Genomic DNA, 20376 nt, shown 5'->3' on the forward strand with positions numbered 1-20376 from the left:
GAGAACAAGTCCTACGAGGAACGGCTGAGGGAGCTGGGATTGTTCGGTCTGGAGAAAAGGAGGCTCAGGGGCGACCTTATCGCACTCTACAGATACCTTAAAGGAGGCTGTAGCGAGGTGGGGGTTGGTCTATTCTCATATGTGCCTGGTGATAGGCTGAGGGGGAATGGGCTAAAGCTGCACCAGGGGAGGTTTAGGTTGGGTGTCAGGAAGAACTTCTTCGCCAAAAGGCTTGTTAGGCATTGGAATGGGCTGCCCAGGGGAGTGGTTGAGTCACCATCCCTGGAGGTCTTTAAAAGATGTTTAGGTGTAGAGCTTAGGGCTACGGCTTAGTGGAGGACTTGTTAGTGTTACGCCAGAGGTTGGACTACGTGATCTTGGAGGACTCTTCCAACCTAGGTGATTCTGTGTTGTGGTCTCCAAGCTGGGATACAACCACCTGTTAGTTCGGCATAACTGAATTTTGTGTTCCTTGCACTAGCTGTTCCTTCGCCTCCTCTTCAGAGACAAGGACATACATCTCTTTCACGCTCCTTCATTAGTAAGCAAACCAGGATAGATAAAGCCCCTTTCTTCACGTCAGTAAGATACCTGCCTTTGGTTTCAGTGAAAATTCAGGCCCTAGCACCTGAAGTTTCTTCTGGATGGTGTTTCTTTTGTATAGGGTAATTTCATTTCCCTGTTGAAGACTTACAAGGATGTAGTAACAAAAGCAAAGGCATAAAACAGTCCAGGAGGCATAGGCTGCTTTTGAGCCTGCAGCAGACTATAGGTATGATATTATCGTTTCAGACAAATACAGTCTACGTAACGTGAATGGTTCCAGCATGCTTGCAATCTGCCAAAAGCCAGAAAATGGGACCTTCATTTTATGACCAGATGGAAAAGAAAAACAACAACGACATATATTAAGAGAAGGAACTTTTCCTTCACCTAAATTTTATTATTTTGCAACTCCTTCAGGTGTCCCCAAGGAATTATCAACACCCTCCTCTCCCCTCTCCAACCCTCCCCCCCACCCCCAATAAATAAATAAATAAATAAATAAATAGAGGGACATTGTGGCAGAGAGGTATAATTTCAGTTCACACCAGAAGACATTCTTCTCACTGAGGTACAGCTAAGCCCCACAAAGCGTCAAAAGAAAACAAAACAAAAAAAAAAAAAAAGAATGCCAACAAGGGATATATCTACAAGTTAGTTTTACGTGCCGGCATTATTTCTTTGTCTGGTGTCGCATTCAGGGCAAGATCTATCTGGGGGGGGAACGTGTAATGCCGTGCAAGGTTGTTTGGTGGTATGACTGACAACATGACTTTAAAATTTTAAGCTGTTTGTATAGAAGCAAAGTACAGAAGAGTACGCTATCCCCAAGGGCAATGTAGAAACTACCTGTTGCTTCTCAGGTTTAAAAGTTAAAAGGTGTAAGCAGCTGTTTGAGTACAATACTGACGTATACATGAACATTTTCCTCTCCAACGTACAAGTTTGTGTGCAACATTTTTCATCGTGCTCTCAGATCAGGATTCTGATTCTAACAATGGTTCCTAGTGCAAACTTCCAGAGAAGAGGGAAGCAAACCAGTCCTGACTGCTTTGAATGAGATGGAGAGAGCAAGCAAATGTAAATGAAGAAGATAAATCTGTAGGAATGTTTTCAGATAATTGCCACTGTCCAAAAGCTTTAAAGTGGTTGAATCCTTGAAAGTTCATTACTGAAAACTCCGGCTGCATCACTGAATTTGAAGGAGTAAGATAGACTTGCACCATCGCAGAGCCTCAGTCACAGTTTAATTGGGCACTGCCTCTAACTTCACAAGAATGAAAGAGAAAAGGTCATCTTTCTACCTTGTCAGCTACTGGCAGACCTAGAGAAAGAAAAAACAAGAGTTGTTAACATTAAGATACAATGTGGTTTTTTTTTTAGGACTTCTCACCAAAGGTGTAATATTGAGTAGTAACCTGACAACAAATGAAAGGGAAGATGAAAGAGTAGAAGGTACTTGCATGGCCTTAATTTACGTGGCAATTGACAACAACCACAATCCGCAATGATTTCTAAGTGCCTTACACCATTGACCCTTGAGGCACAAAAACAGGATTCCCATATTAGGTAAGGAGAGTACAATCCCTCTCAAAACACGGGAGTCTGGGGTACACGGCTGAGTACTGGAAATCTAAAGACTAGGATGGTCACGTACCAGAAAGGAAACTCACATTTTAGCACTAAACAACTATCTTTAGAGACAGGCTGGGAACCATAGAATCACAGAATTTCTAGGTTGGAAGAGACCTCAAGATCATCGAGTCCAAGCTCTGACCTAACGCTAACAGTCCCCACTAAACCATATCCCTAAGCTCTACATCTAAACGTCTTTTAAAGATTTCCAGGGATGGTGACTCCACCACTTCCCTGGGCATCCTGTTCCAGCGTCTAACAACCGTTTCGGTAAAGAAGTTCTTCCTAACATCTAACCTAAAACTCCCCTGGCGCAACTTAAGCCCATTCCCCCTCGTCCTGTCACCAGGCACGTGGGAGAACAGGCCATCCCCCACCTCGCTACAGCCTCCTTTGAGGTATCTGTAGAGAGCAATAAGGTCACCCCTGAGCCTCCTCTTCTCCAGACTGAACAAGCTCAGGTCCCTCAGCCGCTCCTCGTAGGACTTGTTCTCCAGGCCCCTCACCAGCTTCGTCGCCCTTCTCTGGACCCGCTCAAGCACCTCGATGTCTTTCTTGTAGCGAGGGGCCCAAAACTGAACACGGCACTCGAGGTGCGGCCTCACCAGAGCCGAGTACAGGGGGACGATCACCTCCCTAGCCCTGCTGGTCACACTGTTTCTGATACAAGCCAGGATGCCGTTGGCCTTCTTGGCCACCTGAGCACACTGCTGGCTCATATTCAGCCGACTGTCCGCCATCACTCCCAGGTCCTTCTCTGCCTGGCAGCTCTCCAACCACTCATCTCCCAGCCTGTAGCTCTGCTTGGGGTTATTGCGCCCCAGGTGCAGGACCCGGCACTTGGCCTGGTTGAACTTCATGCAGTTGACCTCAGCCCATCGGTGCAGCCTATCCAGATCCTCCTGCAGAGCCTTCCTACCCTCGAGCAGATCGACACATGCGCATAGCTTGGTGTCATCTGCAAACTTACTGAGGGTGCACTCAATGCCCTCGTCCAGATCATTGATGAAGATATGAAAGAGGACTGGCCCCAGCACTGAGCCCTGGGGGACGCCACTAGTGACCGGCCTCCAGCTGGACTTGACTCCATTTACCACGACTCTTTGGGCCCGGCTATCCAGCCAGTTTTTAACCCAACGAAGCGTGCGCCAGTCCAAGTCAAGAGCAGCCAGTTTCTTGAGGAGAATGCTGTGGGAGACGGTGTCAAAAGCCTTGCTGAAGTCAAGGTAGACCACATCCACAGCCTTTCCCTCGTCCACCCAGCGCGTCACTTTGTCATAGAAGGAGATCAGGTTCGTCAAGCAGGACTTGCCTTCTATAAACCCATGCTGACTGGGCCTGATCGCCTACTTGCCCTGCAGGTGCTGTGTGATGACTCTCAAGAGGATCTGCTCCATGAGCTTCCCTGGCACTGAGCTCAAACTGACCAGCCTGTAGTTTCCCGGGTCAGTCCTCCGGCCCTTCTTGTAGATGGGCGTCACATTTGCTAGCCGCCAGTCAACTGGGACCTCCCCCAATAGCCAGGAGTGTTGATAAATAATGGTAAGCGGCTTGGCCAGCTCCTCTGCCAGTTCTCTCAGTACCCTTGGGTGGATCCCATCCGGCCCCATCGACTTGTGCACATCCAAGCGGCGTACCAGGTCACCAACCAGTTCTTCCTGGATAGTGAGGGCCACATCCTGCTCCGCATCCCCTTCCACCAGCTCAGGGTACTGGGTATCCAGAGAACAACCGGTATTGCCACTAAAGACTGAGGCGAAGAAGGCATTAAGCACCTCCGCCTTTTCCTCATCTCTTGTAACTAGGTTTCCCCCCGCATCCAGTAAAGGATGGAGATTCTCCTTAGTCCTCCTTTTTGTGTTGATGTATTTATAAAAACATTTTTTGTTATCTTTAACGGCAGTAGCCAAATTGAGCTCCAGATGAGCTTTGGCCTTTCTAATTTTGTCCCTGCACAGCCTCGCAACATCCTTATAGTCCTCCCTAGTGGCCTGTCCACTTTTCCAAGGATTATAAACCCTCTTTTTTCTCCTAAGCTCAAGCCACAATTCTCTGTTCAGCCAGGCTGGTCTTCTTCCCCACCAGCTCGTCTTTGGGCACGTGGGGACAGACCGTTCCTGCGCCATTAAGATTTCCCTCTTGAAGAGCGCCCAGCCTTCCTGGACCCCTCTGCCCTTCAGAACTGCCTCCCAAGGGACTCTGCCAACCAGTGTCCTGAGCAGCCCAAAGTCAGCCCTCCGGAAGTCCAATACAGCAGTTTTACTGGTCCCCTTCCTGGCCTCGCCAAGAATAGAGAACTCCACCATTTTGTGGTCACTCTGCCCAAGACAGCTCCCGACAATCACATCCTCCACCAGTCCTTCTCTGTTTGTGAAGAGAAGGTCTAGCGGGGCACCACCCCTGGTAGGCCCACTAACCAGCTGCGTCAGGAAGCTATCTTCCACGCTCTCCAGAAACCTCCTAGACTGCTTCTCTGGGCTGTGTTGTGCTTCCAGGATATGTCAGGGAAGTTGAAGTCCCCCATGAGAACAAGCGCTGAAGATTTCACAACTTCTGTCAATTGCCTGTAGAACTCCTCATCCGTCTCCTCATCCTGGTTTGGCGGTCTATAACAGACCCTGACCAGGACGCTAGCCTTGTTGTCCCTGCCGATCCTAACCCAAAGGGACTCGACCTTGTCATTCCCAGCCTCGAGTTCTACAACATCAAAAGACTCTCTCATATAGAGAGCCACACCACCACCCCTTCTGTGCTGCCTGTCCCTTCTGAAGAGCTTATAGCCAGTCATTGCAGCACTCCAGTCATGAGACCGGTCCCACCATGTCTCCGCGATGGCAACCAAGTCGTAGCCTGCCCGCCGCATGATGGCTTCCAGCTCCTCCTGTTTGTTACCCATGCTGCATGCATTGGTGTAGATGCACTTCAGCTGGGCCATTGCCTTATCCCCCGGCCTTACTATTGTTCCCTCTGACACAGCTCCAACAATCCTTGCTTCAGCCCCATCCCCCTTCTTACCTAGTTCAAAGACCTCTCAACGAGCCCTGCCAGCTCCTGGCCTAGGATCCTTTTTCCCCTAAAAGATAGGGACCCGCCTGCAGCCATCAGGCTAGGTGCCGAGTAAAGTGCCCCATGGTCGAAAAAAACAAGATTTCTGCGTTGGCACCAGCCCCTGAGCCACGCGTTTAACAGGTGGGCTTTCCGTGTCCTCTCTGTACCCCTCCCTGCCACTGTAGGGATGGACGAAAACACCACCCGCACTCCTGCTCCATCCACTAACCGTCCCAGCCCCCTAAAGTCTTGTTTGATAGCCTTCAGGCGTCTCTCTTCAATGTCGTCACTACCTGCCTGGACTATCAAAAGAGGATAATAGTCAGAGGGGGGAACCAGGTTGGGAAGCTTCCTGGCAACGTCTCTGACCCTGGCCCCAAGAGGCAGCAGACTTCCCTATGGGTAGGGTCAGGCCAACAAATAGGGCCCTCTGTTCCCCTAAGGATAGAGTTTCCCACAACAATAACCCTTCTGTCTTTCTTGGTGGAGGCAGTCCTGAGGCGTGGAGTTGACCTCCTCACCCTAGGCATCCTCCTGGGAACACTTGCTACCTCTTCCTCACCCACGGGTCTCTCGAGCTCCAGGGCCTCAAACCTGTTTCGTAAGGGCACCTGGGAAGGTGGGACCGGAAGGGGAGGGCATCGCTTGCGATGTCGAGCAGGGACCTGTTTCCATTCCTCCTCAACTCCCAGATCCCCTCCCTCTGCCCAAGGGCGACAGGGCTGAGGTCTGTTAGGAAGCACGGCCGAAAGCATGACAGACACCGGTTGAGTCAGATCATGCTGCTCCATTTTATTGCCCAAATGGCCTAACTTTTATAGTGAACTTAACAGGGGCAGACAGTGTTTCACACAAGATTATTGGTCAGCAGCACTCAGACAAACAACTAGAAGAAAACAACCCCACCTGCAAGAAAACAACCCCCCTTGTGTTTGTATGGGCGGGGGGAACGCTCTGCCCTTCCTGCTCCCCCTACCTGCGCTAACTGCTGCGCCACAGCCTTCTGACACGCCGTGCCCTGTTTGCCCAGCCATGCCCTGCGCCCCACATTTGGGGACCTTGCAGTAGCACGATTCTCAGAGAACCCCTTTCCCCCCCATTATTTTTATTCCCAACTCAGGTAGCCATGCCTTTAACAGCAGCTTCAATTTTTCTTCCTTTACTCTCACCGTCTCTGCATGGTCACGCTGGTAGAACCACAGGGTGGCACGGGCCTTGGTCCCGCTCTGCTCTCTTCCTTTCACAGAAGGACGCTTTCCCCAATACCTCAGAAACTGGTTTGTACAGCTCGATAGGCATGAGCCAGGCCCCAGCACGTTACAATGATTTGTGTTACTTTGGAACTGCCAGAGTCAAGACACCTTTTTTTCAAGCATTCTATCAGTTTTTTAGGATTTTGCAGTTGTTCGGGGGTGAATTTCCAGAACACTGGAGTTGCCCGCTGCTCTAGATGCCTGCCCATATCCTCCCATACTCCCTGCCACTCGCAACTATCCTGCCTCCAGGCAGATATCTGGATGAGATTCCTCAATAGTTGTTTAACTTCAAGCAAAACCTGAAGCATATTCAGGAGGCATAACAACAAGAACATGCTGGTCTGAGTATCCCAAGGATATTCAATATCTTGGAGAACTATTGTAACTAGCTTGGAGGATTAGAGGGTGGTGAAGGAGAAAGGGAGAGTGAACGAGTATGAAAAAGTATCTTCCCCTTTCCCCGCCACAGACTGACTCCACGATGAAAAAAGGCGATAGGTATAATTGCTAATAGTTTCCGAGATATGGTTTCCAGAGTATAGAGTTGACGACATCACTGAGTACAAATACCAAGTTAGAGTCATGACCAGATATTTCATCGTCTCATAAGCCACTGCTACAACACACAGTACCATAATGATCTTAAACCAGGGCCCAGAGAGGATAAACAACATGACAGAGAGCCCATACGGAAAACAATGTGCTATAATGCTCAATTTGGAAAACAGGCACAGCAGACTTGGGATAAAAGCAATCAGTATTATGACAACTAACTATTAAGCAAGTCTAATACTTATAACAATTTTAGTTTAACACACTCTGGTCAGATCTGTTATTATCTCAAAACTTTGTGCCCCACGTTGGGCGCCAGAATGGACTGTTGTGGTTTAACCTGGCTGGCAGCAAAACACCACATAGCCATTTGCTCAACATCCCTCCTCCCTCTCTGGGATGGGGGAGAGAAACGGGAAAGTGAAGCCCGTGAGTTGAGATAAAGAGAGTTTATTAAGACACAACAACACTACTAATACTGTGTAAAAACAAGTGATGCGCAACGCAATTGCTCACCACCCGCTGACCGATGCCCAGCCTAAACCCATGCAGTCCGGCACACCTCCCCAGGCTAGCCAATCCTATATATTGTTTAGCATGACGTCAGATGGTATGAAACACAGCTTTGGCTAGTTTGGGTGACCTACCCTGAGTCTGACCCCTCCCTTCTCTTGCTGCGCAGCCAGCCTGCAGATCTGGGGACCAGATCTGGGGACCTTGCAGTAGCACGATTCTCAGAGAACCTCTTTTCCCTCATTTTTTTTTTTTTTTTTTTTTTTTATTTACAACTCAGGTAGCCATGCCTTTAACAGCAGCTTCAATTTTTCTTCCTTTACTCTCACCGTCTCTGCATGGTCACGCTGGTAGAACCGCAGGGTGGCACGGGCCGTGGTCCCGCTCTGCTCTCTTCCTTTCACAGAAGGACGCTTTCCCCAATACCTCAGACACTGGTTTGTACAGCCTGGGAGAAAGATAGTCTCTCCTCACTGGTGGACCTATTCCAAATCTTTCTCCACAGCCGAGACGCAGGCCTGCAGGGAAGAGGAGAGGCTTTCTTCATACTGCTTTTGACTTACATGTTGTGAAAGCGGCATTTCTTTTAGGAACAGCACAGTCTCGCAACTTCCACTTAGTGAAAGTTATGATAACTCCACCTGTACCTTCCCCATCGGTTTCTACTCACTGCAAGGCATAATCTGAGTGCACATTAAGGCACCTTTTTCCACACTGCCTGTTGTTGAATCCTAACAAATAGTTAAGAACATTCTTCAAAGTCATGCTTACCTGTAAGCACTTGAGCTTCTGAGTTGGTGGGGCTTTCTTTTTAGCTTTCATTCTCATTATATTTGGAAGGGCTGGAAAGGGAGCTTAGAAGCCACAGAAGTAATTTCACTGAAAACAGACAAGGTGAAGGAAGTACTCAAACTCCTCGACATTAAAGAACCGTAGAACCCAGGAACACTTACCTGCCAGCTCCTGAACTTGAGTCACTTCCACGCTGCTTCACAGTGACTTCGCGTAACCAGGGTCTCACTGTACTGAGAGGGCACCAACAACGTAGCTAGCTCATAGAGTCACTAAAACTGTTTCACAGAGATGGGAGAAAACGTGAAGAAATAGCAGCCCACCGAGGAACACTGAATCCACTCCACCACAACAGCAGAAAAGCACCCTAGAGAACCTGAGCCTCAAACTCTCCCACCGGGAAGGCAATTCCCCACAAGTCCTCAGGCTTCCTATATAGCAAAAGTCAAATGATCCACACCTGGCAGGTTTCACTTCACAAGGGTGGAGCCAAGAGACCTCCTGGAATAGGCTCATCTACCTGGCTTCAGTCTTTTAAGCTTAATTGCTCCTTGTCACTACTAGAAATAACCTGACAAGGGGCTTAGTGGTTAGAGCTGACCTAATGAATTAACTACAAAAAGTGCACAAGGGTCATATTTCTGTTAGTCATTCTGTGAGGACAAGTAGTACAGAGCCTGTTTAAATAAATAAATAAACAGACAAACAAACAAACGAAAGAAAAGACATCAAAGAAAAAAAGAAAATGACCTTAAAGGCAAAATTGCTCTCATAGATTTTCATCTGTCTAGTCATGACAGATAAAGAATATAGCAATCAGAGTTACTTTTCTTGGCATTAATGGTATTTAAATCTGCTTTTCTGAGATGTCTTCTTTATGCAGGACTTTTCAAAATCTAGCCCCGTGACCTCCGACTACACTGTTTACTTCCACTGCGTATAAGCTATCACGTATGAATGCCAGGATCCGGATCGTCACTCACTATTCAGGTCAAGGACTGGTCCAAAGGTTTGGGTTTTGATTTGGGTACATGCCTACCTTGCTGTTTCCTGGCAGGTCATGGGAAGAAGATTGGCTGGCTTGGGGGAGCTCCTGTACACGTGGCTTTTAGGCTGCAGCCAAAGTGTTCCTCTAGATCTGGAAGTCTGAAGAGGGTTGCAGCCTCCAAGCTCAGATACAACCACATGTTAGTCTGGCGCAACTGAGTTTTGTGTTCCTTGCACTGGCTGTGCAAGGAACCTCCTCTCCAGAGGCAAGGACACGCGTCTCTTTCGTGCTCCTTCGTTAGTGTCGCATTAAGGGGTGTAGCTGATTAACCGTTATGGGACTGGTCGGATTCAGGGTACCAAACCTGTCAGATACACCAATAACGCATTAACCATCTGGGGTCCGGTCAGATATTCACCAATAACATGTTAACCGTCTGGGGTCTGCTTGGATTCAGAACACTGTTATAAATGGCTCAGGATTCAAATTTGGATTAAATAAAAAAATAGGATTTATTAAAAGAATATAAAGGAATAGAGGTAAGCAAACAGCGCTGGGTGCACCGGGAGACTCCGCTCCACCAGGACACACACCAGTTACATCAAGCAGCTGATTTTTATGCACATAGACTAATACATATTCATTACTACTTCTAAAAAAATAGATTATTATAATTAGCTTCCGGGGTCCAGTCCCTCCTACTGGAGCATGCGCATCAGTCTCCTCTGGGGGTCTCGAGGGGTCTTTCATGCTGAAGGCTCGTAGTCTTCCTCTCACCTTTGTACTCACTTGGCACCATTCCAAGTTTATAGAACATTTTCTGCAGGTCTTGTCTCCCAACCGTCCTTCAGCTTCTTTTTCCTTCCTCTTAATCTCTTGGCCCCCTGGCCAGATACCAAAGATCCACATAGTATACCATAACAGTCACTAGTTGTTATCAGTTGTTCTGAAACTCCCAGACATCAAACACAAACAGCTTTCTTATTTGACGCTTCACGAGTAATTAAAACATTCTTCCCCAGCCATTCACAGACACATCTATAGCAGTGTTAAGTTAATCTCGAAGAAGACAGGAAAAAAGGCTGTAACTGTTAGAAATAGAAAACCAGAATAACAAAAGCAAACAGGTTCATAAATTTAAGGAGTGTTTTCTAAAGACGTGATAAATTGACTAGAATGAGGGGGAGACTGGGACACACTGCATCTGTGGTTCAGGAATTAAATTGCCAGTGCAGGGCCCAGAGGCAGACAGGACTGTTCTTTATGGACACGAATTGTTAACACATTCCTCACAACACTGAACTATGGTCACAGATTCACCAATAATGTATAACCACCCTTACCCTAGTTGCACTTAATGAGAGCCATGACAATGCAATCAAGTGTGGTTTATTACAGCAACAGGTAACCAGGTTCTTTGGATTGCCGACGATAGTGCCTATCAGCAAAAGCAAGCTAGCATGCATGAAATACACAGGTGTTTCAGGTGCGCAGCCTAGAAATTAATGTGTTAAATGGATCAAAGATTCTAGAAAGATTTATAACTGTTATATATGGAGTGGTAATTCGTGTCGAGAAAATGGTTGATATTAATAAAGAAGGGGAACTTTGGGAATGTGGCCATGGGCGTTGGAAAGCCCTGTGGTTGAGATAACATTAGACTCTTAACGACGAGGCCATCAGGAATATAAAAGAGTTTAGAGGGAACAAAGAAGGGTGATTCAGGAGACTCCATGCAGTCTCCGGTTTCTTTTTCTCCATTTAAGGCGTGGATGTTTCTGTGTGTTTGCTGTTGTCGTTACATTCAAAGTTGTTTGAGCAATGAAAAGTTGTTTTGAAAAGAACTGCTGTGGAGAGAAGGGTATAAGAGGAGAGCCTGCCCTCAAAATAAAATAAAAGGCAACACGATGAAGTTGCATCAATAAAGAAGCAGGAACAAGAAGTGAAGAGGAAAAGGCTGGCAGAATGGAGACCAGGACGGGAACAGGCACTTTGATTGCCTCATGAAGATAGGATCAGCCAAACTCAGCAAACTGTTCAGTGACGCTCGTACAGAAAGTTGCTGGAAATAGGCGCACTGGAGCTGGAGAGAAGCTCGAGCTGAGAGAAGCGGAGCTGTGCACACAACTGCCTCTCGCTGGTAAGCAGTTGTGCATTATGGGGAATCATTCGTCCTTAGGAACAAAGACCGTCCTGGTAACCTTACAGCTTATTCTCCTTATTAACAATTGGACAGTTTATGAGCCTCAAATATGGGACCAAACTGAGGTTAAGGTGTGGGTCTCTGCAACTAAAAATGACAAGGTTGCAGTGGGATTTATCGGCACCTGGCGAGCAGTCTCTGAGGCCTTAAAGAGCCACGTGGAGCCACAATCACAAACGTGTGGCTTGCCAGATAGTGAGGGAGCTGCAGGCCCCTTTACTGATCCGACTGCTACGCCATGGGCCCCTCTGCTGTTACAGCCATCGAAGGCTTTTGCTGTTTCGCCCCCTGCTGACCTGAACGTGCCTTTTGACCCAGGCCTATTGGCCTTGAAAAGGAGATGGATATGCTTTTCTTCGATCTGGGAAGAACGAGATACATAAGGCCTGAAGACCGAGTTGCTTGACAACTTAAAGCGAGACACATCGCTCAAAAGGAATGGAAAATGGAGACTGTTAAGGCATGGAACTTAAAGGATTGTTTGTTACCTTTTCTGATCGTGCATATGTATAGGCGTACTTGATTTTTATTAAGTTATGGAATTTAGAAGATTCTTTGCTACCTTTCCTGATTGTACGTAACTAGAGGCATACTTGCGTTTAGTATGTAAAGCAATGTTCTGTATATTTAGAACGTTTGATGTTTATGTGTGAGTGTTGGTGGAGCGTAGACCCCCCCGCACACCCAGCGCTGTTTACTTGCTGTTTATGCTTTTTATACCTTTTATAGCTTTTAGAAATGTTTGTTTTATAAATATTACAAAATTCAGATAGAGTGGATCTATTCTCTTCAGTCACCACTGATAGGACCCACGGCAACGGTGTCAGCCTGAGGAAGGGGAGGTTTAGGCTAGACATCAGGAAGAGGTTCTTCACGGAGAGGGTGGTCACACACTGGAACAGGCTCCTCAGGGAAGTAGTCGCTGCACTAAGCCTGTCAGCATTCAAGAAGTATTTGGACTGCGCACTTGGTCACGCAGCCTGAATTTTTGGGTACACCTGTGTGGTGCCAGGAGTTGGACTCGATGATCCTTATGGGGCCCTTCCAACTCGGGATAATCTATGATTCTACACCCGCCTTTGGTTTCAGTGAGAATTCAGGCCCTGAAAACAACCGAAGTTTCTTCTGGGTGGTGTTTTTTTTCTGAATAGGGTAACTTCATTTCCCTTTGAAGACTTACGAGGATGTCCTAACAAAAGTTACAAGGGCAGGAAACAGTACCTGAGGCATAGGCTACTTTGCAGCCGGCAGCAGACTATAGGTATGATATTATCATTGCAGACAACTATAATCTATGTAATGTGAAGTGTTCCGGCGTGCTTATGCTCTGCCAGAGGCCAGAAAATGGGACCTTCATTTTAAGACTGTATCAAAAAGGAAACAGAAGCAACAACAGAAACAATGGTGGCGAGGCCCGGCGGCGACGGCACTGGCGCCGCCCGCCCAGTACCGGCCACGGAGGCGGCTGCGTCACTTCTGGCCGCCTCCGGGTCACCGGTGCGCAAGGCCCACGCCAAGCGCGCGGCGGCCGCGTCCCTGCCGGAGGCTCCCGAGCAGAAACGGCGCCGCTCCGGGCCCCTAGCGGCCTGGGCTCCCAGCAACCGCGCCCCGTTGCGGGCTATCAGCATGCCGACGGCACCAGGCCCAGGGCTTCCCCGCAAGGCCGTGACCGTCGCCGCAGCCCCCCAGGCCAGTGAAAAGGCCTCGTGGGCGGCTTCGGGATCGGCAGCGCCGCCTCCGGTACCGGGGGTGCTGCGGTGGGCGGCGGGGGACCCGAGGGGGCAGCTGGCGGAGCTGCGGGAGAAGACGAGGGGCCTGGAGGATGACATGCGCTCTCTGCGCACGGAGCTGCAGCAGTCCCGGGAGGAGTGCTCCAGGTGGCAACGGGAGGCGGAGGCGGGCGTGTGGTGGCGGCTGGCGGCCGAGCTCCAGCAGCGGAGCGCGGCCAAGCGGCAGCGGCTGGCGGCTGAGCTCCAGCAGCGGCACCGGGAGCTGGAGGAGCTCCGGGTGGTGGCCGTCCAGATTTTGGGGGTTCTTCCCCGAATTCTGCTTGGCTTTTCCTGCAAACTTTGGGGGAGTTTCCACCAATTCTGTGCGTTTCCCAACCAAATCTTGGCAAAGCTGCGGGAGTTGTCGGGGGTGCTGTCGCGGCGCGAGGCGGAGGTGTCGGAGCTGCGGTAAACTTCTTCTGTTACTTTAATTTTTCCAGGGAACTACAGGCTGGTCAGTTTGACCCCAGTACCAGGGAAGCTCATGGAGCAGATCCTCTTGAGAGTCATCACACAGCACTTGCAGGGCAAGCAGGCGATCAGGCCCAGACAGCATGGGTTTATGGAAGGCAGATCCTGCTTGACGAACCTGATCTCCTTCTATGACAAAGTGACGCGCTGGGTGGACGAGGGAAAGGCTGTGGATGTGGTCTACCTTGACTTCAGCAAGGCTTTTGACACCGTCTCCCACAGCATTCTCCTCAAGAAACTGGCTGCTCTTGACTTGGACTGGCACACGCTTCGTTGGGTTAAAAACTGGCTGGATAGCCGGGCCCAAAGAGTCGTGGTAAATGGAGTCAAGTCCAGCTGGAGGCCGGTCACTAGTGGCGTCCCCCAGGGCTCGGTACTGGGGCCGGTCCTCTTTCATATCTTCATCAATGATCTGGACGAGGGCATTGAGTGCACCCTCAGTAAGTTTGCAGATGACACCAAGCTAGGTGCGTGTGTCGATCTGCTCGAGGGTAGGAAGGCTCTGCAGGAGGATCTGGATAGGCTGCACCGATGGGCTGAGGTCAACTGCATGAAGTTCAACAAGGCCAAGTGCCGGGTCCTGCACCTGGGGCGCAATAACCCCAAGCAGAGCTACAGGCTGGGAGATGAGTGGTTGGAGAGCTGCCAGGCAGAGAAGGACCTGGGAGTGATGGCGGACAGTCGGCTGAATATGAGCCAGCAGTGTGCTCAGGTGGCCAAGAAGGCCAACGGCATCCTGGCTTGTATCAGAAACAGTGTGACCAGCAGGGCTAGGGAGGTACTCGGCTCTGTTGAGGCCGCACCTCGAGTGCTGTGTTCAGTTTTGGGCCCCTCGCTACAAGAAGGACATCGAGGTGCTTGAGCGGGTCCAGAGAAGGGCAACGAAGCTGGTGAGGGGCCTGGAGAACAAGTCCTACGAGGAGCGGCTGAGGGAGCTGGGCTTGTTCAGCCTGGAGAAGAGGAGGCTCAGGGGTGACATTGCTCTCTACAGATACCTCAATGGAGGCTGTAGCGAGATGGGGGACGGCCTGTTCTCCCACGTGCCTGGTGACAGGACGAGGGGGAATGGGCTTAAGTTGCGCCAGGGGAGTTTTAGGTTAGATGTTAGGAAGAACTTCTTTACCGAAACGGTTGTTAGGCACTGGAACAGGCTGCCCAGGGAAGTGGTGGAGGTACCATCCCTGGAAATCTTTAAAAGACGTTTAGATGTAGAGCTTAGGGATATGGTGTAGTGGGAACTGTTAGCGTTAGGTCAGAGCTTGGACTCGATGATCTTGAGGTCTCTTCCAACCTAGGAATTCTGTGATTCTGTGAACAACAAGAGAGAAGGAAGTTTTCCTTCACCTAAAGTTTATTATAATTTTGCAACTCCAGCAGGTGTCCACAAGAAATTTTGCCCATGCCCCCAAACTCCCCCAAAGAGAATGAAAAAAATAAAAAATAAAAAAACACACAGAAAAAAAGAGCGACCCTGCGCCCCAGCGACCCTGCGCCCCAGCGACCCTGCGCCCCAGCGACCCTGCGCCCCAGCGACCCTGCGCCCCAGCGACCCTGCGCCCCAGCGACCCTGCGCCCCAGCGACCCTGCGCCCCAGCGACCCTGCGCCCCAGCGACCCTGCGCCCCAGCGACCCTGCGCCCCAGCGACCCTGCGCCCCAGCGACCCTGCGCCCCAGCGACCCTGCGCCCCAGCGACCCTGCGCCCCAGCGACTCTGCGCCCCAGCGACTCTGCGATGGACAGATATCCATCATTGTGTGTTTCTACTGACCACAACGCAAATTCCGCGTTCACATTAATGTACCTTTTTTACACAGCCTGTTTTTCAATCTTCCAAATACTTAAGAACATTCTTCTAAGTCAGGCTTACCTGTGTGCACTTGGGTGTAGGAGGCCTTTTTTTTCCCCCCCCAGTGCTTTGAATGGGGCCTAGAACCCACGTAAGGAATTTCACGGAAAACAGACAAGGTGAAGGAAGTACTCAAACTCCTCAACAGTAACAACCACAGAACCCAGGAACACTTACCTGTAGTCTTCTGAACTCGAGTCACTTCCAAAGCGCTTCGCTGTGAAATAGTGCCACCAGCGTTTTACTGAAGAAGGTGCCACCAATGTAACTAGCTCACAGAGACGCTAAAACTATTGCACAGAGAGGGCAGAAAACATGAAGGAAAAGCAGCCTATTGGGGAACGCTGAGCCCAATTCACCACAAGAGCAAAATACCCCAGGCAACCTAAGCCTCAGTCTCTCCTGGGGGAGGCAATTCCCCCCACACCTCCTCAGGCTTCCTATATAGCAAAGGTCAAATGACCCACACCTGGCCGGTTTCACTTAACAAGGGTGGAACCAAGAGACCTTGTGGAATAAGCTCGTCTACCTGGCTTCAAAGTTTTAAGGTCAATTGCTCCTTATCACTAGTAGAAATAACCTGACAAGGGGCTTAGTGGTTAGAGCTGACCTAATGAATTAACTACAAAAAGTGCACAAGGGTCATATTTCTGTTAGTCATTCTGTGAGGAACATTAGTACAGAGCCTGTTTAAATAAATAAATAAACAGACAAACAAACAAACGAAAGAAAAGACATCAAAGGAAAAAAGAAAATGACCTTAACGGCAAAATTGCTCTCATAGATTTTCATCTGTCTAGTCATGACAGATAAAGAATATAGCAATCAGAGTTACTTTTCTTGGCATTAATGGTATTTAAATCTGCTTTTCTGAGATGTCTTCTTTATGCAGGACTTTTCAAAATCTAGCCCCGTGACCTCTGACTACACTGTTTACTTCCACTGCGTATAAGCTATCACGTATGAATGCCAGGATCCGGATCGTCACTCACTATTCAGGTCAAGGACTGGTCCAAAGGTTTGGGTTTTGATTTGGGTACATGCCTACCTTGCTGTTTCCTGGCAGATCATGGGAAGAAGATTGGCTGGCTTGGGGGAGCTCCTGTACACGTGGCTTTTAGGCTGCAGCCAAAGTGTTCCTCTAGATCTGGAAGTCTGAAGAGGGTTGCAGCCTCCAAGCTCAGATACAACCACATGTTAGTCTGGCGCAACTGATTTTTGTGTTCCTTGCACTGGCTGTGCAAGGAACCTCCTCTCCAGAGGCAAGGACATGCGTCTCTTTCATGCTCCTTCGTTAGTGTCGCATTAAGGGGTGTAGCTGATTAACCGTTATGGGACCGGTCGGATTCAGGGTACCGAACCTGTCAGATACACCAATGACGCGTTAACTGTCTGGGGTCCGGTCAGATATTCACCAATAACGTGTTAACCGTCCGGGGTCTGCTTGGATTCAGAACACTGAACTATCACGGTCACAGATGCACCAATAAGGTATAACCACCCTTACCCTAGTTGCACTTAATGAGAGCTATGACAATGCAATCAAGTGTGGTTTATTACAGCAACAGATAACCAGGTTCTTTGGATTGCCGGCGATAGTGCCTGTCTGCAAAAGCAAGCTAGCATGCATGAAATACACAGGTGTTACAGGTGCGCAGCCTAGAAATTAATGTGTTAAATGGATCAAAGATTCTAGAAAGATTTATAACTGTTATATATGGAGTGGTAATTCGTGTCGAGGAAACGGTTGATATTAATAAAGAAGGGGAACTTTGGGAATGTGGCCATGGGCGTTGGAAAGCCCTGTGGTTGAGATAACATTAGACTCTTAACGACGAGGCCATCAGGAATATAAAAATGTTTAGAGGGAACAAAGAAGGGTGATTCAGGAGACTCCATGCAGTCTCCCGTTTCTTGTTCTCCAGTTAAGGCGTGGATGTTTCTGGGTGTTTGCTGTTGTCGTTACATTCAAAGTTGTTTGAGCAATGAAAAGTTGTTTTGAAAAGAACTGCTGTGGAGAGAAGGGTATAAGAGGAGAGCCTGCCCTCAAAATAAAAAAAAAAGGCAACACGATGAAGTTGCATCAATAAAGAAGCAGGAACAAGAAGTGAAGAGGAACAGGCTGGCAGAATGGAGACCAGGACGGGAACAGGCACTTTGATTGCCTCATGAAGATAGGTTCGGCCAAACTCAGCAAACTGCTCAGAGAAGCTCGTACAGAAAGTCGCTGGAAATAGGCGCACTTGAGCTGGAGAGAAGCTCGAGCTGAGAGAAGCAGAGCTGTGCACACAACTGCCTCTCGCTGGTAAGCAGTTGTGCGTTATGGGGAATCATTCGTCCTTAGGAACAAAGACCGTCCTGGTAACCTTACAGCTTATTCTCCTTATTAACAATTGGACAGTTTATGAGCCTCAAATATGGGACCAAACTGAGGTTAAGGTGTGGGTCTCTGCAACTAAAAATGACAAGGTTGCAGTGGGATTTATCGGCACCTGGCGAGCAGTCTCTGAGGCCTTAAAGAGCCACGTGGAGCCACAATCACAAACGTGTGGCTTGCCAGATAGTGAGGGAGCTGCAGGCCCCTTTACTGATCCGACTGCTACGCCATGGGCCCCTCTGCTGTTACAGCCATCGAAGGCTTTTGCTGTTTCGCCCCCTGCTGACCTGAACGTGCCTTTTGACCCAGGCCTATTGGCCTTGAAAAGGAGATGGATATGCTTTTCTTCGATCTGGGAAGAACGAGATACATAAGGCCTGAAGACCGAGTTGCTTGACAACTTAAAGCGAGACACATCGCCCAAAAGGAATGGAAAATGGAGACTGTTAAGTCATGGAACTTAAAGGATTGTTTGTTACATTTTCTGATCGTGCATATGTATAGGCGTACTCGATTTTTATTAAGTTATGGAACTTAGAGGACTGTTTGATACCTTTCCTGATTGTACATATGTAGAGGCATACTTGCGTTTAGTATGTAAAGCAATGTTCTGTATATTTAAAACGTTTGATGTTTGTGTGTGAGTGTTGGTGGAGCGTAGACCCCCCGCACACCCAGCACTGTTTACTTGCTGTTTATGCTTTTTATAGCTTTTATACCTTTTAGAAATGTTTGTTTTATAAATATTACAAAATTCAGATTGAGTTGAGACCTCATTTATAACAATAACCAAGTGTTCAAATCTCACCCAAAGGCATTCCAAATGGGGGGGGGGGAGAGAGAGTCTCAGCCCATCGACTGGTCCCAGGAGTCAGGAGGTCCTAAGGATGTTGTATTCCCTCGGGGTGGTATCTCCCCTGATGGTGGTATCTTCCCTAACATCCCCTCTCTCTTAGGCCAATTTATATTATTTTCTCTCTTTTGGGTGGAGCTTGAGTGGCTCTAGTCAAGCATATCTTAGTTATGATTGGTGAAAAGTTCTCCCGTCTCTGTTTGAAGTAATAGGCTCCGAGAAATTCAGAGCGCATGCTCAGTGAGGGGTGGTTGCTAGTGAACAAAGCAGGAGAGATTAAAGCCTCCTTCTTCAAGTCAGCAAGATACTGGGCTACAAAGATGGCGAAGGGCCTAGAGGGGAAGTCGTATGAGGAGCGGCTGAGGTCACTGGGCCTGTTCATCCTGGAAAAGAGGTGGCTGAGGGGAGGCCTCGTCGCAGTCTACAGCTTCCTCGAGAGGGGGAGTGGAGGGGCAGGGACCCATCTATTCTCTTCAGACACCACTGATAGGACCCACGGCAACGGTGTCAGCCTGAGGCAGGGGAGGTTTAGGCTAGACATCAGGAAGAGGTTCTTCACGGAGAGGGTGGTCGCACACTGGAACAGGCTCCTCAGGGAAGTAGTCACTGCACTAAGCCTGTCAGCATTCAAGAAGTATTTGGACTGCGCACTTGGTCACGTGGCCTGAATTTTTGGGTACACCTGGGTGGTGCCAGGAGTTGGACTCGATGATCCTTATGGGGCCCTTCCAACTCGGGATAATCTATGATTCTATACCCGCCTTCGGTTTCAGTGAGAATTCAGGCCCTGAAAACAACCAAAGTTTCTTCTGGGTGGTGTTTTTTTTCTGAATAGGGTAACTTCATTTCCCTTTGAAGACTTAGGAGGATGTCCTAACAAAAGTTACAAGGGCAGGAAACAGTACCTGAGGCATAGGCTACTTTGCAGCCGGCAGCAGACTATAGGTATGATATTATCATTGCAGACAACTATAATCTATGTAATGTGAAGTGTTCCGGCATGCTTACGCTCTGCCAGAGGCCAGAAAATGGGACCTTCATTTTAAGACTGTATCAAAAAGGAAACAGAAACAACAACAGAAACAATGGCAGCGAGGCCTGGCGGCGGCGGCGCTACCACCGCCCGCCCGGTAACGACCACGGAGGAGGCTGCGTCACTTCTGGCCGCCTGCGGGTCACCGGTGCGCAAGGCCCACGCCAAGCGCACGGCGGCCGCGCCCCTGCCGGAGGCTCCTGAGCAGAAACGGCGCCGCTCCGGGCCCCTAGCGGCCTGGGCTCCCAGCAACCGCGCCCCGTTGCGGGCTATCAGCGTCCCGAAAGCACCGGGCCCAGGGCTTCCCCGCAAGGCCGTGACCCTCACCGTGACCCCGGCCAGTGAAAAGGACTCGGGGGCGGCTTCGGGATTGGCAGTGCCGCCTCCGGTACCGGGGGTGCTGCGGTGGGCGGCGGGGGACCCGAGGGGGCAGCTGGCAGAGCTGCGGGAGAAGACGAGGGGCCTGGAGGATGACATGCGCTCTCTGCGCACGGAGC

The 20376-nt window shown here is 49.3% G+C and overlaps 1 long non-coding RNA gene across 1 annotated transcript; it reads right to left on the reverse strand.

The window, feature by feature from the left end:
* Positions 1-1059: 1059 nt before the first annotated feature.
* On the reverse strand, positions 1060-8758 carry LOC139999642 (uncharacterized). Its single transcript, XR_011805145.1, has 3 exons — positions 8501-8758; positions 7877-8065; positions 1060-1867 (listed from the first exon to the last, which is right to left on the reverse strand). It is a non-coding gene; the product is annotated as an uncharacterized lncRNA (long non-coding RNA).
* Positions 8759-20376: the final 11618 nt, after the last annotated feature.

The sequence above is a fragment of the Anas platyrhynchos genome, chromosome 1 (assembly GCF_047663525.1).
Source record: "Anas platyrhynchos isolate ZD024472 breed Pekin duck chromosome 1, IASCAAS_PekinDuck_T2T, whole genome shotgun sequence".
NCBI lineage: Eukaryota > Metazoa > Chordata > Aves > Anseriformes > Anatidae > Anas > Anas platyrhynchos.